Here is a 12,207-nt window from a genome sequence, read left to right on the forward strand (position 1 = left end):
CCTATCTATGCATTTGAGTGAGAATAACACTGATTGATTTGGGTGTATTTTTAGGATGAGAGAGGAGGGTTTTTTTGGTTTTTTTGATGGAAATATTTCATATTGTGAAATGATGAAACATAGTAGAAAACATTGAGTCAAAGATATAAATACAAAATAAGCCATAAATCTACTTATTCTAAAATAGCTTTTTATGGCGCCTGGGTGGCTCAGTTGGTTAAGCGACTGCCTTCGGCTCGGGTCATGATCCTGGAGTCCCGGGATCGAGTCCCGCATCAGGCTCCCTGCTCGGCGGGGAGTCTGCTTCTCCCTCTGACCCTCCTCTCTCTCGTGCTCTCTGTCTCTCATTGTCTCTCTCGCAAATAAATAAATAAAATCTTTAAAAAACAAAAACAAAAACAAAATAAAATAAAATAGCTTTTTAGGTTCTTTGACACATGGGAAGTAAGAAACTAATGACAACCATTATTATATGGTAAAGTGTTATATAGTGAAGCAAAGATGTCCCATGTACTCCAGCTTTTTGATATTACCTACAGTTTTTTTCTATGTCCAAATGTAATAGATGAACTCCCATTTTAAGTATTGTGAGAGGCCTATTGCCTTACTCGGTATTTCTATTAATTCTTGGTTAGCGTGGATGATTTCCAGCCTGCTCTAAATTACTACTCTTGTATATTTCTCGATTCCTATTTGTAATTTTCCTTAGGTTCTGTCCTTTTCCTACTCTTCTTTCCTTTTTCTTTCCTTCCTTCCTTCCTTCCTTCCTTCCTTTCTTTCTCTTCTTTCCTAAGTATAGGACTCAGCCTTGGGTTTTTAGTTTCCCCAAGCTATACTACAACAAGGGTATTTATGTAAGTAGCATAGGTTTCATGGTTAATACAGGAGGATTAAACACAGAAAGAATTAAAAAAGCAAATTAAATCAGGACAGTAGTTCCTAAAAGTCCTCTCGCCATGTTGGCTACTAGAAATTTCTCATTAGCCATCTTTCTTCTCTGTTGTCATTTTTCTGAATTCCTTTTCTTCCCTCCCTCTGTTGGATGGTCCTGTCATCTCTAGTAATTCAAGTAACTGGTCACCATATCTCTATCATCTCTTGCCTATCAATGGAAAATGTGCACATCTTTTTGTAAACATTTGATCCGTCCAAGAAAATGCAAAAATCTTCTAGTAAGTAAAACAAACAAAAAGTAGTAGACATCTTTCATTTATTTCTCCCATATATTGGGATGTTGAGCAATTGGTGGAGCACATCACAGGCTGACTTGCTGGCTTGGTATCCAGTTGATAATACATATGGTTGTTCCGGCCACTGAGAGCAGTGCCATTCTCATTGATTGGTGTCTGTGCCCAGCACTTACAGATTTTGAATATCATCTCAAGCTAAATCTACTTTCCTATTTGAAATACAGGTACATGCTAATGTAATTTCATTTTTAGTGTTTCGTTGTTATTATATATATTTTTTCAGTTGACCCATTTTAGATTGCTTTTCTTTCATGCTTTTAACTAAAGATTCATAAAACTTATGTTTCTTAAAGAAGTAATAAACATACATGAAGAAAATGTCTAGTAAAACATATCGTTCACTCTTCACTTTTTTTCCTAATCCCCCTTTCTCAGAATCTAGTTGCAAATTATGTGATTTTCCCAGTGGCAAACAGATCAGAATTTAGCATGTAAAAACATTTTACATTTAAATTCTAAAAAATATTTTGCTATTTCTGTGTTTTTACTTTCTGGGATATTTGGTAAGTTTGAAAAAAAAAATATCAAAGCTGATCTGAGTTATTACCGCTATGAACGCTAAAAAACTAAAATTTCAGAGTACATAATATATTCCGGCATACTATTTGTTTAGATTCATCTTGTAGCTGATTTTCTCTGGTTTAAGTATAAACTTGCAAAAGTGAGCACAGCAATGCCTTAATCATATGTATCATACTAGTCTGACTTCTAGGATGTTTACTTCAAGAGTATTGCTTGGCTCGGTGTTTATAGCCTCAAAAAATTTGAATCTCATTTCTAGAAGTCAGTCTATAACTTGAAATAAGATGACAATATTTTCTCAAAACAAACAAACAAACAAACAACCCCAACAGAAAACACCATTTCCCTTAGATTTACTTATAACCTCCGAGAAGCAAGGACTTTGCTTGTTTGTTTGTTTTAAAAATCTTGGGAATGTGGGGATAGGATGAGTTCAGTTCTACATAAATTTAACAGGTCCGAAGACGTAAGTCCAAATAGATGGTTTTGCCTTAGCTGGTGAGGATGCCGGGGCTGCTTCCTTTGTTGGTGTTGACATCATTGAAGCAGTAGAAAGGCCACTGCTTTCCTTTTTAAAGTTCCAAATTCACCCTTTAGAGTAGGTTAACACTTTGCAAATGTCAGATTTACAGTTTCTGGTGAACAGCGAAGAAAGTCCAAGAGCCTGTAAGAAATTAGAGCTGAATGGTGAGCACAGCACCAGGTGTAGAGTCACTGAATCACTGGGTCGTACACCTGAAACTAATGGAACCGTGTGTCAACTTTACTTCCATGAGGGGAGGGGGTCAGAAATTAGAGCTGTAAATCAAATTTCTTTACTATATCTTAGCTCTTAAGATACATCATATTTCAAAGATTCTAACATTTACATTTCTTTTTACATTTTCACATTTCTGGAAACAGGTTGTGTCTTGTGGTTCTGATGTCCTTGTCATTGCTAGTCCACGTGCATAAAAACTTACAGTATGAATATCAGCAACTTGGAATAAAATTGCAGAGACGATACTGTATGACCAGCACTCTTGATAGCATAGATGATAGTATTGTGTGGGAAACATGGTCATCCATGACTCTGAGTTGAACATGTTTGGAAATACTGGATTTGGGATGGGAGTAAGCTTTAGGAATACCCTAACCGATTTGTTTTGCTTATACTTTATAGTTTTTCTAAGATTTTATTTATTTATTTGAGAGAGCTCGAGCACACATGCACGTGAACAGGGAGCAGGGGGAGGGGCAAGGGTAGGGAGAGGGACAAGCAGACTCCTGCCCGAGCCTGGAGCTCAATCTGGGGCTGGATCCCATGAGCCCCAGACCATGACCTGAGCCCAAACCAAGAGTCCTCCGGATGCTTAACTGACTGAGCCACCCAGGCGCCCCTCTTATAGTTTCATTTTTATATAGATTCAAGCAGGGCATAAGATAAAAACCTATACCTCAGTAGGTATTATAAAGCTCTTTCAGTAAGTATGTAGTGAAAGTTCTGAGCTACAAAAAACACGTGTTATAACTTGTGTAGCTTTGTTTTTATTCCTTTCTTTGTGGTACATACAATAATGTCATCCTTGCAATCATTATGGTATTATGATATTGAGGTGAACATAGATTATGAGATTTTAGAATTTTTGATTTGCTAATTTTAAAGAAGTTTTTACTGTTGCTATGTCTTTTAAAGTGGTGATATGAGTCATATATCAAAGGAGGCATTGAAGCATTTCTTTGAAAATAAAATTTTACAGGACTTAATCTATCCTTTCATTCTCATAATTAACATTCTTTTGGAGAACTACTAACAAATACGTTCTTTAAAAGTGAACTTCAAAGTCTAACTTTGGGCCATAAGTAAACTACTCTGCCTTGTTTATTATAGACAATCATCGTTGAGGGTTTTGAAGTTTAGTTTGGAAGAGGATTTAGCACTCTGCAAGTTTATATTTAAGATTGCAATATCGACTGATTGTCTTTCTGAGAATGTAATAGACATAATAAATTGCTTGCAACACTTAATATTTTCAGAGTGTTTGCCATTACCGTACTTGATGATTATTATTAAAAAAAATCTCTCTGATCCCCCCGTTCTGAAAAGGAAACCAAAATTACTTCTCAATCCCTTCACTGTCTACATATAATCTCTGATTTAATATCGCTAACCCGATACAGCAACACCTCATTTTCCCAGCATTGCTCAAGAAAAGTTTGTTCCATGCCAGTACACTTCCCAGATATCCGAAGAATATGCATTTAAATGACAAGCCTATTTTTTTTTTTACTATTTCTGATAGAAATATTTCTACAACACACTGTTATTCTTATATAGAGAATACTGAAAAAAATCTCTAAAATTTTGTGCTTCGTGGCAATCTCAAGAGACTGCTTTATTCGTTGATGGGTCTTCAGCACACAGTAAAGAATGGAATAAGAGGAAGCAGTTAGTGGACGTGGACTACACTCAAAACTCAATGAACTTCTTTTTCGTAGAACACGGGGACTCATTTTTGCGAATATCAGTTACAGCAGATGGCGTGCTCCACCTGGCCCAGCAGGCTATGTGCACAACCTCGGCGCCCCCCCACCCCCACACCCCCACCTCCCGGGTTCGGTCACGGTGTAGGCGCAGGACTGCATGTACTTTTCTCCAGAGGGCCGGGTCCATAATCTCAATGCGCTATTTGAGAGTTCCAACGTATAATGAGTAATAATCGAATTAAGCATCACCTCACTCTAAGTTAGGAAACACGACTTTCTTCTTTCTAGTCATGGCACAACTATTCACTTAGCCATCCAATTTTGAAATCTTGGCATAGTCTCTGATTTTTTCTGTTTCCATCTTCCAGCTAGGTCAGTTGTACTGCTGCTTTTCTCTTTATGTCTCTACTATTAACACCCTTTTGACTTTTACCTTGTATTTCTTACCCTATTACTGCTTTTACCTAGAATATTCTAGTTTGTCATATGCTTGATCTTTAGGCCTCCAGTCTCTTCAATTTCCAGTGTATTAGGTACAGAACTGACTGATCTTTATCAATGAGAGGTGTTTCCCGTTCAAAAATCTCCAGTGGTTCCCTACTTTTGTTAAAAAAAATTTTTTTAACCAAATAATGAAAGACAATTACCAGCAGAGGCTGAGTTCTGTTGGGTCACATATGGATAAAAGGATATATAATTGTTTTGACATTAAGCACGACAATCCCTTCTGATCAATCACCTGTATGGCAATCTGCTCTAACATCTCCTTGGTCTTTAGGATTGAATGTATCGAATACATCAATTTTCATTTCCAGGATAAATTATTGGAAAATCTCTACACACTCTTCTGAAACCGTTCAAGAGATTCGTTGATGTTTTGAAATTTATCTACAAATACTGAGGACATACCTGGACATTTTTTGAGCAACTCGATATATCACTGAATTTTTTTGAAGTCCTTGATACTTTAAAAAATATATATTTAAAAAATTTTACCCCACTTTATTGAGAGAGAATTGACATATAACATTGTGTAAGTTTAATGTATACAGGGTGTTGATTTAATAAACTTGTGTATTACAAAATGATTATGACTAAGTCATAATCCTATGGCTAACTCCTCTGTCCTGTCACATAATTACCATTTCTTTTTTGTAGTGAGAACATTTAAGAGTTACTCTTTTACCAACTTTAAAGTGTATTATTAGCTATAATAATATAAATATAAATAAACATATATAATACAAAGTATTATTAGCTGTAATCACCATGTTATACATTAGAGCCCCAGAACTTGTTAATCTTAGTTTTTTTCAAAATTTTATTTTTTTATTTGAGAGAGACAGAGATAGCGAGAGGGAGCAAGAGCGAGGAGAGAGGGAGAAGCAGGCTCCCTGGCAGGCTCCCCACTGAGCAGGGAGCCCAATGCCGGGACCCCGGGATCATGACCTGAGCCAAAGGCAAATGCTTAACCCACTGAGCCACGCAGGTGCCCCTGAACTTGCTAATCCTGTAACTGGAAGTTTATACCCTTTAATCAATTATCTTTGCATATCTCCCACTTCTAAGCTACTGATAACCACCATTTTGGATACTTCTCAGCGTGTATTCATTCTTATACTTAGTTGTTTGTCACAAGTTTAACTGAGATGGTATTATGTGCCAATGTGCCCAGTGTCATAGATGTGATGGTACACAAACACAGGATTTTTATCTTTATCTAAACTATGGACTACTAGCTTTCTTCACCATTTGGTGTTGAAATTTACGTTTTCTTTGCATATTCTATTTGTAGAATTTGAAGATCATTTTCCTGGCTGGAGAAAAAGAAATTCTAATGTTTGTTAGCAAATTGCTCTCTTCCCCAAGCAGTACGGTTCTTTTCCTGCCTTGTCTTTTCTCATTGCCTAAAATATGATGGAAGAGTATTTTATATTGTCCTAAGTATTTTTCACAAGTCTCGGCTCATTTTGAACGTAGCACTTTTGACACTGATTTAAAACATACTATATATACGGCTGTGCATGTTTTTTAACTTTACAGTATCTGGTATTTTTCCATTTAATTAAATATATTTTGAAAACATAATATTTAATGTCTGTTTAATAGTCCATCTTATTTAACTATCCCATATTTTGGGCTATTTGGTTTGAGTCCAGGTTTTTTTTTTTGGTTGTTCTGCAACTTTAAATAATGCTTCTATGAACATCCTGGTACATAATTCTTTGCCTGTGCTTCTGATGATTTCCTTATGTTGTACTCTTGCCTCCAAATACTGTCCATGTCTTGGGCCCAGGGACTAAGCAGACTGGCTGTTTTTCCAATCTATGTCCAGTGAATATATTTTTTACTCAATGATCTTTAGAACTCTTTTGATGGCTGACCAGATGGAGTGTTGCCCAGTGTGCCGCAAGATCTTCCATAAACCCCTTTAACTTACCCCTTGCAGCAGGCTAGGACCCCTGTAAGGCCTGGAGAAGGAAGAGAGGGGCCTACACAGCTTCCCAGCTGCTGACGGTAGGACACATAAACTCTAGTGCCCTTTCCCGGGGCCGCGCCTTGTGAGTGCGTGCGTGCGCGAGAATGCGTGCGTGCGTGCGCGGGAATGCGTGCGTGCGCGAGAATGCGTGCGGGCGTGCGCGAGAATGCGTGCGTGCGTGCGCGTGTGCGTGAGTGCACGCCGCGGTGGGGAGAGCTGAACTATTGCTGCTTGCCACAGATTGAATTGTGTCTCCCTCCCACACCAATGCGTAGGTTAAAGTTACAGCCCCTGATGGGAGGGTATTTGAATATAGGGCATTTGGGGAGTGATTAGATTTAGATGAAGTCATGAGGGTGAGGCCCTCGTGATGGGATTGGTACCCTCATAGGAAGAGCCACGAGAGACCTTGCTTTCCCCTCTCTCTGCCATGTGAGGACAGCAAGAAGACAGCATCTGCAGCCGGGAAGAGATCTCTAACCGGGACCCCAATCGGCCCACACCTTGATTTTGGACTTCCCAGCCTTCAAAACGTGAGAAAATAAATTTCTGTTAAGTCACCCAGTCTGTGGTATTTGTTATGGTGGCGCACCCTAACATACTGTTTAAGTCAATTTGTTTATGATTCCCTATGAGTTGGGAAAATGGTGATACACAGATGTTTTAAACTGCTAGTGAAGATTAGCCTAAAAAAGCCTGAAACTCCAAAGCCAAAAGCTTAGTCAACTAGAGTAAAATATTTGGACTCATTTTTATTAGTATTTTTTTAGTGTTGCTACTTTTTTCTTATTTCTTCCCCATTTTCTTTATGTAGTATTTTATAGATGTTTAAACTAGGTAAACCATACATGCTATTTCAACTTCAATCTCTATCGGTTTTATCCTATAGTTCAAATCAGGAAAGAATAGACTGATAATCATTTCAAAGAGGGTCTTTTTAAAAGGCATACATCCAGTCATTATATAGACTATTTTCAATTCTTGCTAACCAAAAAAAAAAAAAAAAAAAAAAAAAATTTGAATGCGGAACATTCTTTTTAGCTCCTCCTTTTGGTTAACACTTCCTGTTAAATTATAATATTACAATTTTTCATTCTTACGAATTTTCTATAATGTTTCTGTTTTGTTTGCTTCGTGATTGAGAAGGAAGTTATTCACGTAGAACCATGTTTCTGGCTCCTTGTGGCATGGAGTTTTCTTCTCCATGTTGACTGTTTTGCCTCATTAGGCATGCTGTTGTAAAGGAATTGTTGGACGTAATTCATACCAGGAAATAGTTCTCTTATGTGGCCGCTGTATGTTGCAGGGAGGTAGGAGTGGAGAGATCTGCCTGGCTGTAAGTTTTCCTTTAGAATGTGTGAAGAGCCCTCAGGTGCTGTTGAAAGTGAAGGATAGGACTACTCTCAGGAAAACAAAGGTTTTATTACATTTTCTCATGTAATGAGGATATCCAGAGGCGGGGGGGGGGGGGGGGGGGGGGGAGGCAGTAAAAGTCGCACATGTAGTGCCATGTGCCAACAAGAGAAGTGACTGACCAAACAGAAAAAAGTCCCCAGTGGGTCTCCGCTAGCCTATGTTTATTTCCTTATTCAGCTTTTGGATCTTTCAGAGAGGAAATCAAACACCCTGACTCACACCAAACAAGTACATGTCCCTGGAGTCTGTGTGTGTCCCCCCCTGTGAATCCGACTATTTTCAAATAAACAGAGTAGGCTGTAACGGTAGGAAATTAAACCTTGACTGGCCAAATATCACTGGAGATTATGGCAGTTATGTGAGTTCAATATGGATATCTATTTGGTGTGATTCAGTAGGGATCTAAGAGTTGATACCAAAACAGATGCTCCTAAATTCTTGGGTATTTTTATTACGTGAAAAAGTCTGATAGACTTAAGATAAACTATCATGCTAGTAGGACAGTCAACAGCATCTGTGTTCCTCTGGCATGGCAAGCTAATGGAGTTGCCAGGGATGGAGGTGAAGAAAAGTCTTGGCTCCTATATTTTCCAGAATATGGAAGCAGCAGGATTTCTGAAGATGCCAGGTTAAACATTTGGGTATACCTTACATGTCTGAGAAAATAAGGAGCACATTCAGGATTCTACTGGATGGGTTCTATGAACTCAGCTCCATAAATAAAGATCTTTCATTTTATTAGCCACCCTTCACTCCTACGCTGGGATGAAGATGAATTTTTTAAACTTTTTTTTTTTTTTTAAAGATTTTATTTATTTATTTGACAGAGAAAGACACAGCGAGAGAGGGAACACAAGCAGGGGGAGTGGGAGAGGGAGAAGCAGACTCCCTGCCGAGCAGGCAGCCCGATGCGGGACTCGATCCCGGGACTCCAGGATCATGACCTGAGCCGAAGGCAGTCGCTTAACCAACTGAGCCACCCAGGCGCCCCTAAACTTTTTTTATTTTTCAATTCTACCAGAGTGCCCAAGATACTTTGGGCACTCAATGAGAAGTCTGATGGGTGGCGTGCCTACTTGTATTTGTTCTAACTGGCTTCAGTAGCAATTACGTCGAAATAAGTGTGGATGAGATGACAATTCTAATCTAATTTAACTGGACACGCACCAAATCCAACTTCTCGGTTCTCAGTGTAAAAAAGCAACTTGTGACTGCTATGACAAAATGCAGCTTGTTCTCCTGACCACTTGATTGTTTTCTCTAAAAGAAGATTCATTCTTGGGACACCTGGGTGGCACAGTTGGTTAAGCACCTGCCTCTGGCTCAGGTCATGATCCTTATCCCTCTCCCTGCTGCTCCCCCCCGCTTGTGCTCTCTCTCTCTGACAAATAAATAAATAAAACCTTAAAAAAAAAGAATATTAATTCTCAATGAAATATAATAGGAGGTGGGCTCTTTCTAGTTCCCTGCGCTTTGGCTGAGACCGCAGAGGTGGTGTATACACTTACATAGTTAACTAAGGGCAGTTCTCAGATTGAAACATGGATGCAGACATTCTCAATCAAGTCCCCAAGCTATGGAACACCATCAGTTACTTTTTTGTATACACTTGTCCTACTTTACTTAAGAAAGCACATCCTTTAAGCTCTGGATCTCAACTGTTTCTAGAAAAGTGCTGTTTTATTCTAATATCCCGTGTAAATCTGGATGTTCTTTTTATGTGTAATTCTGGAATGGTTTAGGTAGGAGAGCCCTTGGTCTTTCACTTGAGTGCCATGCCTTACTGTCTCTGAAGGTTATGGGTCTCTATCAGGATAAACAGGCATTTGAGTCATGGTGGCGGGCAGGATATTTAAAGTTCCTTTCCATGGGAGTCACTTTGAATTTGAAGTCTAACCTGAAATGTCTTCACTGGTGCCCAGCACCATGACAGTTTCTGTGTAACAGCAGGAAACCCGCAGGAGACAGCAATGATGGGCGATATCATTTCGATGCTTGGTGACCACATCATTCAGTGTCCCTGTTCGCATTATGAAGAAGACACTGGAAGATGCACAGCATCTATGTGCCCTTCCTTAGGTAGAAAAAAAACCTGAGAAAATGACTGATAGAACAGTTTTAGAAATAGAGTCTGGGGCTATGTCTGGACAGTAAAAGGAGCAGGTAAGGAGGCTTATATTTCAAGATTCGGGAGACAGTTTGGAATGATCAATATGAGCAGCAAGAGGCGCTTACATAGAGAAGCGACATTCTAGATTTTTTGTTCCAGGGTCAAGCTAAATCTTTTATCAGATAGAGAGAAGCTAGGTCCCACACAAGAACAGATCCCAGGGGGGTAAGTGAAATCTGCATCAGGGAGCTGAATAGGCATCCATGTGTACCAAGAAAAACAGGGTAAAAGTAAGCAAGGGTGGCTCTGAGAAACTTGTCAGAGGGTGAGCTGCTTTGCCGATTACTTTTGTTGGTGGGAGATGCTCCCATAGTGAGGTGAGCAGACCACTCTGATGTAACGACTTTTCACATTCATTTTGATACAGTTATTTTGCCTGAGAAAAAATTTCATAACGTAGCTTTGGTGAAGCCACATCAAAATGACTCTGAAAATATGAAAATTCCAGCTTTTTATTAGCAAAAGGTATCCCTTCTATTTATTCTATCCCTATTCCATGCTTTACTTACAAGACAATTTTTACTTCCTCCTTTCCTAATTGTTTCATTTTTAAGCTTTTTATAGCCACGTTTTACCTGTCTTTCAAATCTCCAACATGTTTTATGTTGTAGAAGTAAGATGTGCTTCTGGAGGCAAATAAATAAACACAAAAATATATATATATTACTTTATAATAAAGAAGTGAAAATTCTCTGATCCTCTCCATTCCCACCTCCTAGACTTAACCACCATTAATAATTTACTGCAAACATCCCAAGGAGAGTCAGGAAACATTTCTTGTACAGCAGTGAAAAAGTTTTCTTTAAGTCCTCAGGAGATAACCCACTAGTCAAGTCTTTAGTAAGATGCTCTGCTGCAGCAGTATGTACAAATAATTAAAATTTGATTGAAATTTTGGCTGAGGCACTAAGATAAAAGGTTTATGAGAATTAAAGATGGAGAGGAAGATTTTGAGAGGGGGCTACTTGGGTGCTGTTAACTCTCCTAACCCACAGTGGGCAGGATGGAGATGTTTGCCCCTTCCTACTCAGTCAGTAGAGAAGAGCTTTGAAAAAACCATTTGAGTTTCAGCCATCTGCTGGTCATGGCAGACCAGGTAGGGTCTGACCCGTGCCTGAGCAAGCCAGTGGGTGAGGGATCAAGTCTGATAAGTTGGATGAAGATGTCCTAGATGACTTGGGTTAGTATATGCAATTGCTTTTCAAGATGATATGAAAAGTAATGAATAATACCACATTCTTGATTTAGAAATTAAATACAGAAGCTGCATTTTATTTACTTTTTAAATTAAATTTTATTTATTTATTTAGTTAGTTTTGCTTTTCTACTACCAGGTATCTTATCTTTTGACTATTTCTCTGAGGTAATAGGGAAAACTCTTAATAGGGGAAAAACCTATGTGGTTTTAAAAATTCACTTTCAAAAGGAATTTTTGATCTGTGAAACTTAACACTTTTAGTTTTGTTTGAAAATGTAACATTTATGTTCCAGAATAAGGGGAAATAAAAATGTATGTACACACCAGTACGCTCTTAAATAATTTTAAATAGAATGCCATTTCATATCATATACATTTTCTTTTCCACGAAATTTACAAATTTAGTTTGAAGAAAAAATATGTTGAGACTACATTATAAGTCATTGAATTGAACATTTAAAATAGGCAAATTTTACTGTATATAATTTATACTTTAATAAAGCTGTTTTAAAAATGCATTCCCTGGAAAAAAATCTGTTAAAAGTTATTAGAGTGGAATAATGTGAGTTCCTGAAGCATAATTCAGAAGTGCTATTAAATGTGTGCTCATGATATTCATATGTGAAAACCTTGATAATCAAGTCTACAAAATATAAAATTTTCTCTTGCTTTGGGTCTACACTAATCATTTATGTTTGCTGTCTTT

General features: G+C 38.1%; 1 protein-coding gene and 1 pseudogene across 5 annotated transcripts in view; one reads left to right on the forward strand and one right to left on the reverse strand.

Moving 5' to 3' along the window:
- LOC135363642 (mitotic spindle assembly checkpoint protein MAD2A-like) overlaps positions 1 to 6,788 on the reverse strand; it is a 56,913-nt gene extending 50,125 nt beyond the window's left edge. For 3 of the 5 annotated variants that reach the window (XR_010409523.1, XR_010409524.1, XM_064585006.1), the window contains exon 1: positions 6,679 to 6,786. The gene's annotated coding sequence lies outside the window, so the exon portion shown is untranslated. Of the gene's footprint in view, positions 1 to 6,678 lie in introns of all 5 variants that reach the window. The other 2 variants (XM_064585005.1, XM_064585003.1) reach the window with 1 other exon arrangement.
- A 67-nt stretch (positions 6,789 to 6,855) lies between these two features.
- LOC135363643 (large ribosomal subunit protein eL39-like) overlaps positions 6,856 to 12,207 on the forward strand; it is an 86,354-nt pseudogene continuing 81,002 nt past the window's right edge.

Source organism: Mirounga angustirostris, unplaced genomic scaffold (assembly GCF_029215605.1).
Source record: "Mirounga angustirostris isolate CCGP_5_RB_7025 unplaced genomic scaffold, mMirAng1.0.hap1 SCAF_2, whole genome shotgun sequence".
Lineage (NCBI taxonomy): Eukaryota > Metazoa > Chordata > Mammalia > Carnivora > Phocidae > Mirounga > Mirounga angustirostris.